Genomic DNA, 18952 nt, shown 5'->3' on the forward strand with positions numbered 1-18952 from the left:
CCGAGTTCTTCAAATAAGAACAGCTCTGTAGCTCGAAAGCTTGTCTCTTGCACCAACAGAAGCTGAGTCCAATAAAATATATTACTCGTCCACCTTGTCACTCTCATTTTTCCCTAATCTCTTTCTCTGAAACAGCTGAACAGTTTCTGCTGAAACTTCCCGGAAAAGTACAGCTTGAGGCAGACAGCAGGCATGGAAAACTTCAGCCCGAACAGTTTAAATTTTGCAACGTGTTAAGCAATTCAAAACAGGGTCTTATAATGGAAACTGTGGGGCAACCTTAACTTGAGGTGATACTACCAGCTTCCCCTGTATTGATGGTCCATCTTCAGCCAACAAACGGCATCAAGTCTGAGATGTGATCTCTCCTCCCCCTGACTCCCAACTGTATGTGGGAAGAAGAATAAGGCCTAGGAAGGTTTTGGCAGAAATTACTCTGTTTATTCACAACGCAGCTGTTTCCTTTACAGGCTTGACTTACCCTGTTCCACTCGTGTTCAGGGTAGTTTTTTTCCCCCTGTGTGTGGAGGTAACAGGGAATCTTGCACAAACATGGAAGAGGGCATTGATTAGAACTTGAAAGTGGCTTTAATTTTCATAGGAAAGTCGCACTGAAAGTCCAGACCAGGGGCCAGTGCAAGACTGGTCTCTACATACACTTCTCCAGGACTTTGGGCAATCTCGATCTACAAGCCTCCCAAGTAACACAGCATCCACCACTTCCAGTGGGACACAAATCCCATGATTTTTAGCTCACCCACGAATAACACATTGTTCTAGATCATTGGTTCTCAAACTGGGGGTTGCAACCCCTTGGGAGGTCACGACCTGGTTATGTGGGGGGTCGTGAGTCCCCACCCTGACACGAGTGCGTGGCTGTGAGCCCCAACCCTGAGCCCAGTGTGGGGCTGGAAGCCCAGATCCTGACCCCTGTGTGGGATTGAGAGCCCTGACCCTGGCCAGAAGTGGGGCTGTAAGCCCTGAGCTGGGGCATCCAGGACACTATAAGCCCCGACCCCTGTACTGGGGTTGTCAGGCGGAGCCCAGCCATGCAGAGGGTTATCAGCCGGGAGCTCCGCCAGGCACAAAGTTGTTAACCCTCAGCCCTGCCACACACACGGTTGTCAGCCCCGAGCCCTGCCACCCGCTGTGAGCCTGGCCAGGCGCTTGGTTGTGAGCCCCCATCACCACCATGTGCGGACCTCAGAGCCCCAAGCTCCTCCAGCCCAACTCCACTCCAGCTCCACCCACTACTCCACTCCACCTCCAAAGAAAGGGCGCCAAATAGAAGTTTTCCCAGGGCGCCATTTTCCCTATGGCTGGTCCTGGCACTTCATTCCCTGGTGAAGAACCCTCTCAGTGTGACAACCGAGCAGTTACCTACTGATGGTATTCACGCACAAAAACAGTTTGTCGACATGATCAGTGATGATGAAGTGAAAGCAAAATTCACACGGCTGCCTCCAAACCCGTTCTGGTGCTCAGTTGCAAGTGAATACCCGCTGGTGTCTGCCATGGCCCGGAGAGTCTTTCTGCCATTTCCCACTACCTGTGAATGTGAGAGTGGATTCTCCAGGCTTCTCATAATAAAGATGAAATCTTGAAACCAGCTTAATGTGAAGGACGACATCAGATGCACCCTTTCTAAAACAACACCCAGAATATAACTTCTTGTGTCAAATAAACAGCATCATCCATCGCACTGATTTTTGGCTGCTTCTGGTCATTCATTGCTGTCCAGTATTAAAATAAAATTCTACTTAAAAATAACTTTTCCGCTTATATTTAATTAGATAAAAATGTGTTTTAGTTTTAATTTAAAAGCAGTGAGAAAAAGTAAATTCATTTTAAGTAATAGGGTTTAAATTTAGTATTTAACATCGTGTTAAATAAAAAAAGTGTGGTTTTCATTTCTAAGGGGGGGTCGCATTCAGAGGCTTGGTGTTTAAAAGGGGTCACCAATACAAAAAATTTGAGAACTGCTGTTCTCGAAGTTCTGTTTAATCTCTTTATTCCTAGTTATATCCCGCTATGCTATCTCCTTCCTTCCTGGGTGTCTATACGCTTCCCAAGCTGGGAGATCCTCTTATGTCCCCACTTCCTTCTCTAATTAGTCATTGTTTAGCCTAAAGTATTAGTTCCTTTAATCTTTTCTCCCTAACTCAATCCCTTCAGCCCTTTGATCAGTCCCTACTAACTCACCCTGATGCAATCATGGTTTGTATTACTGTAGCATGTAGAGGGCAGCGGGTCATTGTTCTCTGTCATTCGGTTACTTACCTTACTCAACTGGGTTTGCAAAATTGAGGGGGGGTCTTTTGACTGGGGGCTGGTCTACACGACAAAGTTAGGTTGAGGTAAGTTGCCTTGCAATGATCTATTTGTGTATGCGTCTACACTCAAATTAGTCTCCTGAGGATACGGTCGCCTTGTTAGAGTGACAGAAAACCACCTCTCCAACAGTGTTGAGCCATGGTCACCGCAGTGCGAGGTTAGACACTGCATGACCTGCAGTGACCCTAACAGTCCTCTGGCAGCTGTCCCATAATGCCTCATTCCCTGCTACAGTGACCACTCTGATTCCCATTTTATACTCCATTGCCCAGAAATCACAGAGACCAACGGCCACTTTAAAACCCTCCGTCTTTATGAAATGCTTTTTCTGATTGCCCAGCTCACCTTGTGTGCAACTACCCAACCAACCGTGCTGGGTCCATGCACACAGACAGGTACTGGGCACACTCCGGGGTCGGTATTGCATCTCCTGGGGCTGGGGGGAGAAGAGGCTGTTGACGACCCATAGAAATGTGGACATCTCCAAGCAGATTGCTCGGGTGATGCAGGCAAAGGGGCATGGCAGGGAGCAACAGCAGTGCCGGTTAAAAGCAAAGGAGCTTTGGCCACAAGGCCAGGGATGGGAGGCCACCAACCGATTGGGTGCTGTGCCGGAGACCGGCAACTTCTGCAAGGAACTGCATGGTCTGTGGATACTTCGGAGGAGCCTGAGACAGAGACCCCTGCCGTGAGGAGGAGGCATGGGCAGGGGGATCCAGCCATGTCGCAAGCCAGGACCTGTCTGAGACTCTGCCACAGTGTAGCCCGTCCCGCTGGATGAGCCTGATGAAAGGGAAGGGACCTCAGGTGAGCGTGTGCCTGCATTTTTCCTCACACGACAATGCTTACATTGAACGGTGGAGCCAGGCCCACCCCCAGGCTAACCAGGCAAAGGACTTTTCCCTGTTTTACTTCTCTGAGATGCAGCAGCAGTAGGGCAGAGGTAGAGCTGGCGTTTGCTTTTCAGTCCCCCGTTGGGTTAGGCAGGGGGGCGGGGGCGGGATCCTGCGGAGCAGTTTGTCGTGTACATACGGAAGGTCCTTTTATCCCCCTGCGAGATCTCGATGAAACGTTCAAGGAGATGCTCTGCAATCCTCTACCAAAGGTTACTAGGGAAGGCTGCCTGATTTCCTCCTGCATGGAAGGACGCTTTCCCATGCCGCTCTGCGATGTGTTTGGCTGGCACCATGGCAGTAACAGGCTAGTGGCATTTGGGCCCAGGCAGCTTCGGGATGCCAGGAGCAGCGGAGCTCTCTGTACCTTTGTGCTCCCCAAGAGTGCGAGATCAGCTAAAATCACCACCCCTGTGGAAAACAGTGCCAGTGTTCACGGCCATTGCCCTGAACTTGTACCCAGGGAAATAATGACCAACGTTTTATAGCTTCCCGCAACACAAAACCTTTCCTCCCCTCATCCCTGGTGGGCCATGCTTGCTGTGCTGAGGTGCTCCACACCAGAAGCATCAATAAGCATTTCTTATTAAACATTTTTTATGGGAATTTGAAACTTATCCTCCCCTTTTCATTGTGACTGTAAATTCAATAACATAAGAATGTCCATACTGAGTCAGGCCAAAGATCCATCTGACCCAGCGTCCTGTCTTCTGACAGTGGTCCATGCCAGGGGCTTCAGAGGGAATGAACAGAACAGGCGATCGTCAAGTGATCCATCCCCAGTCACCCACTCCCAGCTTCTGGAAAACAGAGGCTAGGGACACCCAGAGCATGGGGTTGTATCCCTGACCATTTTGGCTAATAACCATTGACAGACCTAATCTCCATGAACTTCTCTAATTCTTTTTTAAACCCAGTTATAGTTTTGGCCTTCACAACATCCCCCGGCAACAAGCTCCACAAGTTGACTGTGCGTTGCGTGAAGAAGTACTTCCTTAGGGTTTTTTTAAGCCTGCTGCCTACTAAATTCCCTGAGTGGCCCAAGTTCCTGTGCTAGGTACATCTGTCTGTTTTTATCAGCAGCTTCTGTCATGGAAACCTTGAGGGGTTCCCCCCCATTCCCCCTAGAAAGTTTGACTCCGAGGAGGAAGAGAAAAGAGAGAATATGGGAGGATTCCGTGAGATCCTTGCAACAGACCAGGAATGCTGGGCCAATATGACAGACAGCATGGAGAAAGGGAGAGGAGAGGAGAGAGGCCCAGGATTCCCAGCAGGATAAGGAGAGGGAGATGCCACAGGACACAATGGATCTTCTCAGGCAGCAAACCCAAATGCTGCAGACCCTGGCTGACCTACTGGTCCAAAACCCCTGGACTCTCCGGCATTTGCAGTCCTTGATGAACACCATGGTCAATGCTCCCTACACCACCCCAACAGACTACATAGCCAGATCCTCACCCCTAGGACTCCCTGTCAGGCACAGCTTCACATAGACTGACCTGTGAGAGGCAGAGTTGGTGTACGCATGGCCACAACTGGCTACATTTGTGCACTCAGATGGACACAAATGTTTCTCACCTTTCGCGTTTTAAATGTTTACCTTTTAAGTTATGTTGAAAATGTGTATAACATTGGCTGGGGGTTGTTTTTTCACGAGTGAGGGGTGGGGGGGAAACAGTACAGAAAATCCAACTTCTGATTTTGGAGAATTACATTCTCTTTATTAGTTCATAACCAATATTGCCAAATGCATAGCGGTAGTCAAAGCAAACAGTACTTGTCAATGTGCACCAAGCACCACAGCGGTCACCGTTTCAGGAAAATACCCAGGCATATTTATAAATGTACAGCAAGCATGACAGAGTTCTTAGCGGTATCCCAACCTCCAGGCCTGGAGAATATTCCAGCAGAGAACACTATTGTGACTGACCACTAAAGTGCTCTTTCAACTCATCCCTCAACTCCATAGCTCCACGCTGGGCTCTACCTCAGTGGCAGCTTTTCCTTCTTTGCCTCAGAGATATTATGCAGGACCCAGCAGGCAGCTATAACCATTGGGATGTGTTTCAGAGTAACAGCCGTGTTAGTCTGTCTTTGCAAAAAGAAAAGGAGGACTTGTGGCACCTTAGCGACTAACCAATTTATTTGAGCATGAGCTTTCGTGAGCTACAGCTCACTTCATCGGATGCATACCGTGGAAACTGCAGTAGACGTTATATACACACAGAGATTGAGTTCCAATCTCATGAGTAAACATTGCCAGCATCCATCCCTTCAGATTACCAAAAACACGTGTCATTCTGCACCTGCTGAGCCAGGAGTTCAATCGCTCCTTGGTGCTATTGAGGTGGCCAGTGTACAGCGTAATGAGCCAAGGGTAGGCTGGGTCCCCCAGAATCACCCCTGGCATTTCAATATCACCAGTGATAATCAGCTGCTTGGAAAGAATGGCCCTGTATGCAGCTTCCTGATCAGCCCTGTGTTCTTAAAGATGCGAGCGTCATACACCTTAGCTGACCAGCTCACACTGATATCGGTGAAACATCTCCAGTGATCCACCAGTGCTTGTGTCACCATCGAAAAGCAGCCCTTTCTGATGATGTCCTCTGTGGCAAGGTGGGCTGGTGCTAAAATAGGGCTGTGCGTGCCATCTATCGCCCCAACACAGTTCAGGAACCCCACTGCTGCAAAGCCACCTACTGCGTCCTGTACGTTGCTAAGAGTCTCAGTCCTGTGTAGCTGGAGACCATAAATGGCCCTGGACACTTGCATGACAACGGACCCCTCTGTGGATTTTCCAACTCCATCGTTATTTCCCACCAACTGGTAGCAATCTGGCATGCTTCAAGAGTGCGATGTCCACTTGCTTCTCCGCTGTCAGTCAATCTAGTGTCCATGTGCTGGAGGGTTGGGCCAACGTCGGCACAGAGATCCAGGACTGTGGCCTTTAATGGCCAAAAATTCAGCCTCGTCATCCCAAACCTGCATTACAATGTGATCCCACCATTTAGTGCTTGTTTCTCGGGCCCACTGTCTGCAGCTGCTCCATGAACACCACCAGCCACCTTGAATTGGTTCTCACCATGTCCCACACCAATCTGTCCTCCAAGAAATCCTTGTGTACATGGTTGTCGTGGTACTTCCTGCAGCTCTGCAAATACAGACGAAGCGTCTGTCCTATACTTGCAATGTTCGTGAGAATAATGCAGAGCTCTGTGGCCTCCAGGCTTCTGCCAGAGACCAAAAGTGCTGTGGGGGTGTGGGATTTTCAAAAAACGGTGTGAAAACTATGGGATATGGATGGCATTTTGGGATGGAGAAAGTTGCATGCAGTGAACTTGACCTCTAGCTCCCAGACATCCCTGGGTGAGTCACTACTATCCCACAAAGCACTGCAAAATGTCCCAAGTGCCAGGCAGCACCACATGTCACCCTGGGCTACCTCCCCATGGTGCACTGTACTTTCCGCCGACACTAGCATTCCTGGTGAGTACACACACAGTGCCGACGGAGGCAGATGCGTATGCACACCCCTGAGCGATGTACAAACGTTGGCAGCTGTATGCCAGTGTAACCTGCGTCGACCCCAGCTTGGAGTGTAGACCTGGCCTGCTCTCAGTTTCTTCCTTGGGATTTTGGCAATGATTAAAGAAGCCATCACTGCAATTTCTATTCCTTTTATTAAAGGCTGGGCTACACTTGCGTTCTGCTGGCCTAGCTATGCCTGTCAGGACTAACCAGCCCTCTAAGCTGAACAGCTATGCCTGCAAAAGCCCCCGTGTAAATATAGATATACTGCCCCCAAAGTCATTTTGCTTAGTTCATTCAGGCAACTGACATGAGCTCTACCCCATGGTTAACATGGGACGGGGAGGGGCTAAAGGGGGTCACAGCCCCAGCTAAACAAAACTAAATCAAGCCAGGTCACTGGGGGAAGGGGGGTGCACTTTCAGCACTTTCTGGTATAGCTGTACCTGCAACCCCTTCTTAGTATGGGCAAAGCCTCAGTCATTCGCCCTTGCTATCCAAATGAATGCGAGGCTATTGCTGGGGAAGGGGACCCTAGATCTCTTTCCTTTGAGGGCCTTCAGCTCTAGTGCACTGCACAAGACAGCGTGGTAGAAAATGCAGCAGAGCACAGCCACATTAGCAACCTGCAGTTGGCGGACGAGATTTGCACTTGTCCCCAGTTGTCCCAATGCATTAACTCCAGGGCATCCTGTGGGAGCTTGATTTCTGTTTAAAGTGAACTGCCCCAGAACAATTGTTTTGTCATTTTTCTTCTTCTCTGTGATGGATAAAAACCACAACAAGCTTTCTGGGGTGGGCCCAGGGGAGGTGGGGGGAGGATCAGTTTGTACGTGGCTTGGTTTATTCGTCCGATCTACACGGAGGTTCTACACGGCTGGTAGCTATGCTGATGTAGCTGCAGGTGGGCTGCAGCCCTGGGATTGCACCAGCGTGAAGTGGTGGCACTCGTGTGACTCGCTGCATCAGTTCAAGTAACTTTCGACCCATGTGTCGACAATAGTGCTGGAACAATTTTGGGAGGGGGGTGAGAGCCACTGAACCAAACTATAAGCCCTGTATCTGATGGAAAGCGCTTGAAGCCAAGGGGTGCAGCAGCACCCCTTGTTCTAGCACCTATGTGGGCAGACTAAGTGGTTGCACTGATTTACCAATTGAGATAGAAAACTACCTCACAAGAGGGAGCTAACTTGCTTTTCCTGGAATATGCTGGAGACAAAGGAGGCTGACATCACCACGCCGAGGCATGGAAATCTCCGAGCCGTTGAGAGGGGCTGGGATGTTTGGACCGGTTTTCATTTTTAGTGTCACTGATTGAGGGTGTGTCCACACTGGCAGAATTACAGCGCCAGCAGTTCCAACGCCGCTCAGAGAGCGCTGAAGGGAAACCGCGGTTGTGTGTTCACGCTGTCAGCTGCCTGCACAATAGCGTGTTCACACTTGCAGCAGTATTCGGAGCGGTGCACTCTGGGCAGCTATCGCACAGAGCACCTCTTCCTCTTCTGCCGCTAAGAATTGTGGGAAGGTGGAGGGGGTCGCAGGGCATCCTCGGTCCTGTCCCAAAGCCCCGCGATACATTGCTTCGCATCCCAGCAATCCCTGGGCTTCCATCTGCGTTTGGTGCCATCTTTCAACGGTCTGTGTACTGCGTGCCCGGCTCTTCGGTCTGCAGGAATGGGTCCCGCACTGTTGACCAATATGTTGCTCATTCTCACCAACACATCATGAGTGGCAGTGGAGTTATTCCTTAAACTACAAAGGCAAGAGGAGTTCAACACTGATCTCACCACGCATACTAGCTACAAACCGAGATTGCTTGCGGCTTTCATGGCGGTACTGAACACAGTGGAACGCCACTTTTGGGCTCGGGAAACAAGCACTGAGTGGTGGGATCACATCGTCATGCACGTCCGGGATGATGAGCAGTGGCTGCAGAACATTTGGTTAAGGAAAGCCACATTCATGGGATTGTGTGATGAGGTTGCCCCAGCCCTGTGGCACAAGGACACAAGAATGAGAGCTGCCCTGTCTTTGGAGAAGCAGGTGGCGATCGCACTGTGGAAGCTGGCTACTCCAGACTGCTACCGATCAGCAGCCCCAGAGCGGCGGTTTGCCTCCCGCACATTGTAGTAGGCGTTCCGCAGCTCCTTCACTTTGACCCCGCGCTGCAGTGTGTCCCGGTCATGGCCCCTTTCTGTCATACTTCGTGAAATGTGTCCGTAAGGCTCCTAATTCCTACGGCTGGAGCGCAGCTGGGACGGGACAGCCTCCTCTCCCCAAGTGCCGATGAGGTCCAGCAGCTCGGCACTGCTCCAAACGGGGGATCGCCTGGTGCGTGGAGCAGGCCTGGCCGCCTGGAAAGATGCTCTGAGGCCACTGCACGCGTCACCGAGCAGACAGGACGGGGACTTTCAAAATTCCCAAGGAATGTGCGGGGTGGGGCTCACCTGAGGGCAGGGCAGTGGAGTTCAAACCAATGACCAGAGAGGCGAGAACAGGCATTGTGGGGCACCTCCCGGAGGCCAATCGCAGCGCTGTCATCGACCAGGGTGTCTACACTGGCCCCGCAGCACCGTACCCCTGGCGCAGGAAGCTCGACGCTGCTCGTCAGGGTGGGTTTTTACAGCGCGACAATTGCGCAGTTTCTGCACGCTGAGTGGCGTGGCCGTGTGCTCTCCTCGGGAGTTACAGCGCAGAACGCTGCTTTACTGTCCAGAAACTTCCCAGTGTAGACAAGGCGTTAAAGGCCAGAAGGGGTCATTATGACCATCTAGTCCGACCTGCATTACCGAGGCCAGAAGCCTATGCCTGATCACCACTGCAGCAAGCCCATGAGGCTTTAGCTCAGAAATTCTTTTTCAGGGCTTGTCTACACTGGCACTTTACAGAGTAGCAACTTTCTCGCTCGTGGAGGTGGGCTTTAGCGTTGCCCGTGTAGACTAGCCCTAATAAAGACTGCCAGTGCTGGAGTAACCACCACGGCCTCAGGTAACTGTTTCCAAAGGTTTACTACCCTCCCTCTTAAACTTGCCCCTTAGTTCGAGTCTGAATTTGTCCAGCTTCGACCCACAGGATCTCGTTCTGCCTTTTGCTACTCGATTAAAGAGCCAGCCATCAGCAATCTCTTCCCCAGCTAAGGATTTGGAGATGGTGATCAGATCACGTCGTAGTACGCTCTTAGATTGAGTTTTGTCTCCCACTCTAAGGAATATTTTCCAGCCCCCAGTCTTGCTTGTAGCTCGTATCTGAACCCCTTCCAGTTTTTTCAACATCTTTTGAGTGTTGACGCTATCCAATAATGGTCTCACTAATGCCAAATATAGAGGTGAGACCACCGGCGGTGGGTGGAGCCCCCACTTTGGGGACCCTAGCACCCCCAGCCCCACCTCTTTCACCTGAGGGACCCCCCCCTGTGGCTGGAGCTCCCACCCCTCCCCCAGAGAAGCCCTGAGCCTCCTCACCACCACCACAGCCGGAGGAGCCCAGGGCTGGCCAGAGACCCCCAGCCGCCCTGTGCCTCCCCTCCTGAGACCCCCCAGCTGCCCCGTGGGAAAAGCTCGTCTCTTCCAAAGAGCCTGAGCTTTTGATATGCACCATGCAGGGTCTGGAGCAGCTGAGGAGGTCATAGAATCATAGAATATCAGGGTTGGAAGGGACCTCAGGAGGTCATCTAGTCCAACCCCCTGCTCAAAGCAGGACCAATCCCTAAATGGCCCCCTCAAGGATTGAACTCTCAACCCTGGGTTTAGCAGGCCAGTGCTCAAACCACTGAGCTATCCCAAGTAGTCGTATGTGCTACTTAGCTTCCTGGGTTCTCAGTAATTGCCCTGGGCTCCATGGCACACAATAAAAAGCAGAAACTTCGCTGCAAACCCCACAACCGGCTGCAGAGGAGGCTTAGCGTGCCCAGGCCATATACCCACTGCCTATGGGTGAGACCATCTCCCTACTACTGGTAGATATTCTGCGTATACACCCAATGATTGCATTAGCCCCCTTAGCTCCTGCTGGGAGCTCATGTTCTGGTGGTAATCTCCCATCACCTCTAAGTCTTTTTTGGAGTGGCTGCTTTCCGGGATACAGTCCCGCATCTTATCAAGTGTGGCCTGCATTCTTTGTTCCTAGATGAATAATTTTTTTTTTTTTTTTGGCTGTGTTCAAGTGCATCTTGTTCAGGGGACCCCACCTCACCAACCGATCCAGTCTGGTCTGGATAAGTGACCCGGCCTCATTATTTCACTCCACCGCTTTGTGCCATCTGCAAACTTTACCAGTCGGGAAGTTGTTCCAATGATTAATTTAGCCTCCGTGATGTAAAAGAATTGCACCTTATTTCCAGTCTGACTTTGTCTCCTTTTCCTTGCTGGTGATACCACACTGAAACTCTCGGGATGCAGCTAGTGGGATACATTAGGCGGTTAATCCCAGCGTGTTGAAGAGTCTGTGAGCTTTTATTTTTGTCTGGCTAAAATCCTACTAAATCCTGATGCTCTCAGGGCTGCTCCATGCCCTAGCCCTGCCTCCACTACGGAAATTAAAATGCAGTTTTAATCCAGTTACAGTGCTGAAAACTTCCGTGTGCACCAGGCCAGCACATCGACGGTAGGGCTCTGTGCTGGAGGAATTAGGGTAAGAAGGATGGTCTAGCAGGTTCCCTGGCCTGGAACGCAAAAGAGCTGGGTTCAACTGGCAGCTCAGCCACAGACTTTCTATGTGACCTTGGGTGAGGCACTTAGGCAACCCTGCATCTGAGTGCCTCACCTGTACACCGCGGGTTCTCCAACACCTCTGCGAGAGAACACGCCTGCAAGGCTCCAGCCCATTCGTGCTTGAGGGGAATCTGAGTCTCTGCTGATGGGAGCCACATAAGTGCACAGATGCAGTTACAATGTTGTGACTCTTCAGTAGAGGCAGGACTAATTGAAAACTCAAGTGTTTAAAAGAGGGAGAGGGGCCCACGCCACCCTCGAAGTGTTTCATCTCCTCTTGTGCGCAGAAGCGACCAGCGGTCTTTCTTTCGCCATGTGTCATCGAACCGCCTCCTCTCAGCTATGCCTCTCGCTTCATCCTTTCAGAGCACAAGAAGTTTTGCTGCACTCAGACTGCAAAGCAAAAGGCGCTCGCCAGCTGGCAGAGAAAACGGAGCACCGTGGCACCGCCAAGAGGGACCATCATCATCATCATGTTCCCATTACACCTCTGGCGTTTAGGGCAGCGACGAAGGTCCTCCGCTCCTGTCTGGTTCTGGCGAGTCTTTCCATGGTTCCCCAGCTCTGCCCCAGGTTTTTCAGCTTGGTTTCCGCAGCTCTTCGTCATGTTGTTTTTGGGCGGCCTCGTTTTCGCTTGTCTTCAGGTGTCCATCTTATTGCTTCTCGGGTGATGGGACTGTTTCCATCTGAAGCACATGGCCGATCCATCTCCACCGCCTCCTGGCAATGATGGTGCTCAGATCCTCTGGACTGCACTGTGTCAATAGATCTTGGTTTGAGATTGTTCTGGGCTAAAAGATACGGAGGATTTTTCTGAGGCGGGTTGCACTGGATGAAGACAGTTTGGACATGTCGTACTTTCTATTCTCCAGCATTCTGCACTGTAACATAGTATTGAAAGTACGTACCAACTCAGTGTATTTTGATGATTTTCAGACTTTATTTAAACTCCTGAAGGTGTTCCTGGATTTTTGTTCCGGATGTCCTGGCTTGTTCCACCGTCCTGGCTGATGGTGCTGCCCAAGTATGTGAATGTTTCTAAATTAGTGAGACTATAATCCTCGATCCGTACTGGGGATGGTGAGGCGCTATTAAAGGTCATGATCTCTGTCTTATTGAGATTGATTTTCAGTCCAATTTGCTGGCTGAATACGTTGAGTCAAGTTGTTTTTTCTCGTATATGGTGTTGGGTATGTGATAGGAGAGTGACATCATCTGCAAAGTCCACATCTTCCAGGGATGAGAAGAGCATCCATTTAATGCCTCTTGGCATGTCTTCTGTTGGACGCCGCATTACCCAGTCGATGGCCATGCTGAAGAAGATTGCAGACATGACACACCCCTGACATACTCCTGTTATGGACTTCAAAACTGAGCTCACTGTGATCAACACTGCATGCAAAGTTGAAATAGAAGCTTTTGATGACACTGATTATAGGGAAAGGAATGTCATATGCCCACAGACTGCGCCAGAGGCTGGTCCTGTGAAGGCTGTCAAAAGCCTTCTCAACGTCTATGACATGTATGTGGAGTTGCCATTGCCATTCTAAGCACAGTTCTATTATGTTTTGAAGAGTGAAGATCTGGTCTGTGCATCCACACCCTTTCCGAAAACCAGCTTGCTCTTTTCTGAGAACGTTATCAGCTGCTTCTGATATATGCTGGACGATGAGCTTACACAACATTGGGGAGCGGGCGGGCGGCTCGGCCGGTTGCAGCGGTGTCATGCTCGGGCCTCTGGGCCGCTCCAGGGATGGCCTAGTCCGGATCCTCCGCACCAGAGACGTGAGGGGAGCGGCCGGGCTCTGGCACGCAGGGCCAAGGGATCATCTTCTGCCTCCTGGATGTTTGCTTCCTCTTTAGGTGGCTCTGTCCAGCGCATTTTTTGTTCTTTTTCGGTTGTTAGTAGGTGTCCTTGTTTGTTCCTGATGAGAGTGTTTGTCGGCGTCTGCCGTTTACCACGGATAAGCCGCATCATTTTGTAGTCGGTTCCTTGTTCACCACGAGCAGCTGCAGCCTCTGCTTGCGTTGTCAGATTATCAATATAACACCATTTGTTCACTCTCACAAGGTGTTTGACCTCCCGGTGTGCCTTGCTACACTGCTCGTGGTATTTGTCCTTTACCTTCAGGGATTTTGTGTCTAAAACAAAGGAAGAATTTATTCTCCCCCTTTTGGCTTTAAGGCAAGGGTTAGCCTTTAGGCAAAGCCATGGCAACTCAGCAAGGCCGGGGGGGGGAAACTGAGTGAAGATGGCAGTGCCTGTCTTGCCACTGGTCTGCATCTGTTGCTCTCGGGCTCTGCTGAAGGGGAGCAAAGAGCTCAGGGCACAGAATGGTCTCACACCTTCCCACTCTCAGTATTTAACTGCCATCTTCTCTTAGCGTTGCCTGGAGAATTCAGTGGGGTGCTGTTTACACGGGAGCCAAGTGGAAGGAAGAAGCGGGCCAGAACAGAGCCAACGGCCATCCATTCCTTCTGCTCACTTCAGCAGCTGTTTCCCAAAAGCAATAAACCCAGGACCTACATGTCCAGGCCCTAACTGTGTTGCCTCAAACCCCATTGCGGCTACTCTAGCAGGGCTCTAGACAAGGTAGATTTAAAAAAAAACTTTTTTTTTAAAACTCAATGATTTAAAATATGTATTTAAAAGTCAGATTTTTTCAATTTAAATTAAAGCTAGGTTTTTTGTTTTGTTTTTTAATAGTGCAGTTCTTTAGGGTAGAGGAGGCTCCAGCAGGGCACGATTTTACAGCAGCCAAGCTTGGTTCCCTTTGACTTGCTTAGCTAGGGCTGGAGAAGGGACTTCACTTCAGGGCCTGCTCCATGCTGCTGGGTTGGGCAGGAGACTTGTTTACTGTCTGCTTTACCGTAGCGTCTAGGAAACCAGCCCTGGACCAGGACCCCCTGATGCTAGACGCTGAGCAGACACCGAACAAAGAGAGTTCTTCGCGGCTTGACGGGGCTTGGATTGAACGGGTCACTGAAGAGCAACTCTCCACTCCAAGGCAGGTGAGTTCAGTGGACAGGAACCATTGACGTAGCTGGGCCTGTAATTGGTGGGGTGTCCTCATGAGCCCTGCACTGGGTCCTTCACACACCCTTGTTGTTGACTGTCCCAGTGAGGTCTAGGGCTGTGCCCCACAGACATCGGGGCTTGTTGCTCCCCACCTTGGAACTTGGGATGCTCGTGGCTCTCCAGTGTCTGTTGGGGAATTGCCCCAGTGCAGAGATCAGATCAACCCCTCCCTCCCACAGAGACTCAAGCACCATGTCTTCAGCCCCCTACTGCCACCAAAGGCAAACAGCCTTTCAGAGCTGCTGTCTGGCTGGCAGTATTTCTGCATGCCCATCACCGGGGTCTCTAGGCACTGTACAGGAGTTATATAAAACACTGGGATTTGCTCCAGCCTGCTCTCTAGCTAATTGTTGGTTTCGGCTCTGGTGTATGGCTTATTGTACATGCAATGTATGGCTTGTATTTGGATGAGTTTTGAAGGCTCGTTTTGCAAGCATCTCCTTGTTTCCGTTTTCTCATCCGGCTGTATTCACCTGTTGTCTCATCTTGCACTCAGGCCTGGCCCCGGAGTGCTTACAGCACTGGTTCTCAAACTTTTGTACCGGTGACCCCTTTCACATAGCAAGCCTCTGAGTGCAACCCCTCTAATAAGTTAAAAACACTTTTTAATATATTTAACACCATTATAAATGCTGGAGGCAAAGTGGGGTTTGGGGTGGAGGCTGAGAGCTCACAACCCCCCAGGAAATAACCTTGCAACCCCCTGAGGGGTCCCGACCCCCAGTTTGAGAACTCCTGGCTTACAGTAAAGCAGGCCTGCATGGTGCAAAACCCCTAGCCCTTCTTGCAGATGGAGTTGCTATTTTATGTTAAAACTAGATGCAGGCTGGTGTAGAGAAGCACACGCTGCTTTCCTTGAGGCCTTCCCTCTGAGAGGGGAGGGATAGCTCAGTGGTTTGAGCACTGGCCTGCTAAACCCAGGATTGTGAGTTCAATCCTTGAGGGGGCCATTTAGGGATCTGGGGCAAAAATTGGGCATTTGGTCCTGCTTTGAGCAGCGGATTGAACTAGATGACCTCCTGAGGTCCCTGATATTCTATGATTCTATGATCACCAGCAGTCATTCAGACTCAGTGTGGCTGATCGGCCCTACATTATTACTGCTTGAGAGTTCAGATTTCTTGGCATTGTACAAAACTGAGACACAGACATGGCCCTTCCTGAGACGTATGGTAAAGAGACAGAAAACAATTCACATGTCCACAGTGCATGGTGTGGCTAGGAAGGGGCTGTGACAAAGTCACTTACCCAACCGTGTCTGAATGTAGCGGTGCCTCGGTTTCCCTTCTTGCTGTCAGGGAGAGTTTAGCCCTTTGGTAAACAAGACTCCTCCCCTTCAACTGTAAACAGGATTTCAGTTAAAATCCCAACAGGGTCTAATGACCAGTGCACAATGGTGGGACTCCGGATTGAATGCAGTTCTCCCTGAATCTGCCACTGCCCTGTTGCATGCCCCTGGTGAAGTCACCTCCTCTCTCTGGAAGTCTGTTTCCCCTCCTGCCCAGTGTCTCTCTTGTCCAGTTATAGGTTGGGGCAGGGCCTGTCTCTCCGCATGTGCCTATGCAGCACCTGGCACAGCAGGGGCCCGATCTTAGGTGTGACCTCTAGCTGCTCCCATAATGAAGAGTAAAGCCTTTACCCGGATCTGGCCTTTTGGCCACAACCCTCCGTGGGAGCTTTACCCATTCCAGAGGGACCAATCAACCCTTTGTCCCTGGGTGGTAAAAGTCCACCCCGTGATACAGGGATATCAGCACAAGGCGGCCCTACTGAGGCAGAGTCCTTTGCCACAGCCTCTACCCCCCGCCCCCTAAACAGTGTCACAGCTGGCTGTGCCAGCCTCAACTTTTCCACTTCTCTCCTGGCTACTGCCCTTGCCTGCCTGCCTCTCTCTCTGGTCTCCTCCAGAGTCCCTCCCAGGCCCCCTTGCCCGACTTCCTGTGAGCTGAGAGCACCACCACAGATCCTGCCCAAATCACTTAGTGCCCCACCAGCTCCTCAGTGGGCCGAGATGGCTGAGATGTGCCCCCCTGCTTCCCAGCTTGCTCTCAGCTTATTGTTTCCATGCACCTTCTGGGAACTACAAGTCCCAGAATGCATTGGTCCCGGGCCAAAAACAATGACAGGGTAAAAAGAACAGGAGGACTTGTGGCACCTTAGAGACTAACCCATTTATTTGAGCATGAGCTTTCGTGAGCTACAGCTCACTTCATCCGATGCATACTGTGGAAAGTATGTAGCTCACGAAAGCTCATGCTCAAATAAATGGGTTAGTCTCTAAGGTGCCACAAGTCCTCCTGTTCTTTTTGCAGATACAGATTAACACGGCTGCTACTCTGAAATGATGGGGTGGTAAGCCGGGGGCTTGTCCTTAAAGGGCCTACGTACTGTCGCAGTGACCTAAAGACTATAGTTCTCTGTTAGGTCTTGTCTACACTGGCGAAATTTACCAAACAATTCCATCGGTCCCCTTGCTCCAGTGGTAGAACTGGTGGGAGCTTTAGTGTAGACAAGGCTCCTGCAGCTGGACTCATTTATAACTCTGTTTAGATCAGACTGGCTTTCAGCAGCTTTTGCTCAACGAGCATTTAAAATGGACTGGACAAGGGGAGCTGGGGCTTTGTTGTAGTTCTCACTGGTCCAGTCAGTGTGAATTTCAATCTGCCCCTCTGTGAACACGGCTTGTGTCCAAGAGTTTCAAAAACAACTCATGATTCTGGGTGCCTGGGTCAAGTGCCCAACTCAAGACACTTTAAGGGGGCCTGAATTCCCGAGAGGGCCAAGCACACACCCTCTGAAACCAGGCCCCTGCAAGGGGTCACAAGTTCTGAATCAGAATCTGTCCCTGGCAGTCAGCCATTGCTTAGGGCCACCATCCCTATCTTGTGCTACTCTTTGCATTCTAAGTCTCACACATTCCTACGCTGCTGTATGTTTTCCCCGTCTGAGTTGGGCTCGATGGAGGCATTCCTTTGGTCGTCCCCTTTTGTGTACTCCTCCAGCTGCCCTTCATCTCAAGGTGGACACCAAAAATCTTGGCCTAGTGCCCAAGTGCAAGGGCTTTAAGATGCAGTTGGATGGGTGATCACATTTTACCAAAGCGGGTTACCAGTGCTAGGCTTTGTGGGCATCATTGCAAACTAATTTCTGCTGTGTCTATCCTAGCAAAACTCCCCTGGGTGTCAGTGGGTCTTTGGCTTGCTTAAGGACCTCAGAACTTGGCCTGGTATTAAAAGGTGGATTTATAGGAGCAGGTTTACAGCCAAATGCAGAATTCCACCTGCTGCAGCACGTCCGCAGGAGCCCAACGCCTGGCGTGTGTGTTGCCTGTGGGAAAATGCTCCTCTAAGACACAATAAATGTCTTGGCTAAACTGGAACTTGCAGCTTGTAGCAGCATCTTCTCCAAGAGGGTCCAGTCACTCAGCTCCAGTGAGCTGCACTGAGTTGATCCAGCCACACAATGACCCTTGTGACAATGAGGGAAACACCTTCTATGACCCAAGAGAATCATTGCATTGAAATGGAGAGAGAAACCCCACTGACCCGCTCCGTCCCCCCAGGGAAAACATCACTCTCCACAATGGGTGACCCTTCTCCAAAGAGCCGGTTCAAAGTCAACGGCTCCCCTTCCGCCTGCTCCTGTATATGAAAGGGGAGCTGGAATGTGCTTGAGCTGCTTCCAGGCAGGATGGGTTGATGTGCTTCCTGGGGGGATGGAGTGAAAGAGCAGGTTGGGGGAAGGAGGAGGGGGGCCAGTCCCCAGAACAATAAATCAAAGGCAAGAGGGCAAGCTGAAGGATCTTCTAAAAATGTCCCGTCCCCAGCTGGAGCCTGGGAGGAGCAGAGGAGAATCACTTGCAGTTGGAATCCTGCAGTGTCACTTCCTCAGAGATCAGACCCCTGAGCTTCCTGAGCTCAGGGACAGGGATTTAGCTCAGCCTGTGGCTTCAGTCATGCTGCGTAGACATTGCAGCACCTTCCTGTGGGGCTGGAGTTAGGGGGTGCCGGGGTTTTCTTTCAAGCCCATTCCTGGTTCAGACATTTTCCAGGAGCCCAAATAGTGCCGCCCAAGGCCAGCAACTGCATTCATGGGGGCTCAGTGTACAGGTCTTTAAATATAAATGGCTTGGTGCAGCATAGGCCAGGGAGACCAGAAAGAAAAGAATCCCCCCCCTTCCCAACCTCTGTGCACCTCACTAGATCCCATTAGATCTCCATAGTGTGTTCATTTCTCCCTCTCTGCGTCATTTAGGCAAGAGTCCTGTGGAAAAATCGCATGTGCTCACGTAATGAGTTACTATCATGATGCACAAAGGGGCTGCACTCAAGTTATCCAGGTTTCAGAGTAGCAGCCGTGTTAGTCTGTATTCGCAAAAAGAACAGGAGGACTTGTGGCACCTTAGAGAC

This window comes from Lepidochelys kempii, chromosome 16 (genome assembly GCF_965140285.1).
Source record: "Lepidochelys kempii isolate rLepKem1 chromosome 16, rLepKem1.hap1, whole genome shotgun sequence".
Taxonomy (NCBI): domain Eukaryota; kingdom Metazoa; phylum Chordata; order Testudines; family Cheloniidae; genus Lepidochelys; species Lepidochelys kempii.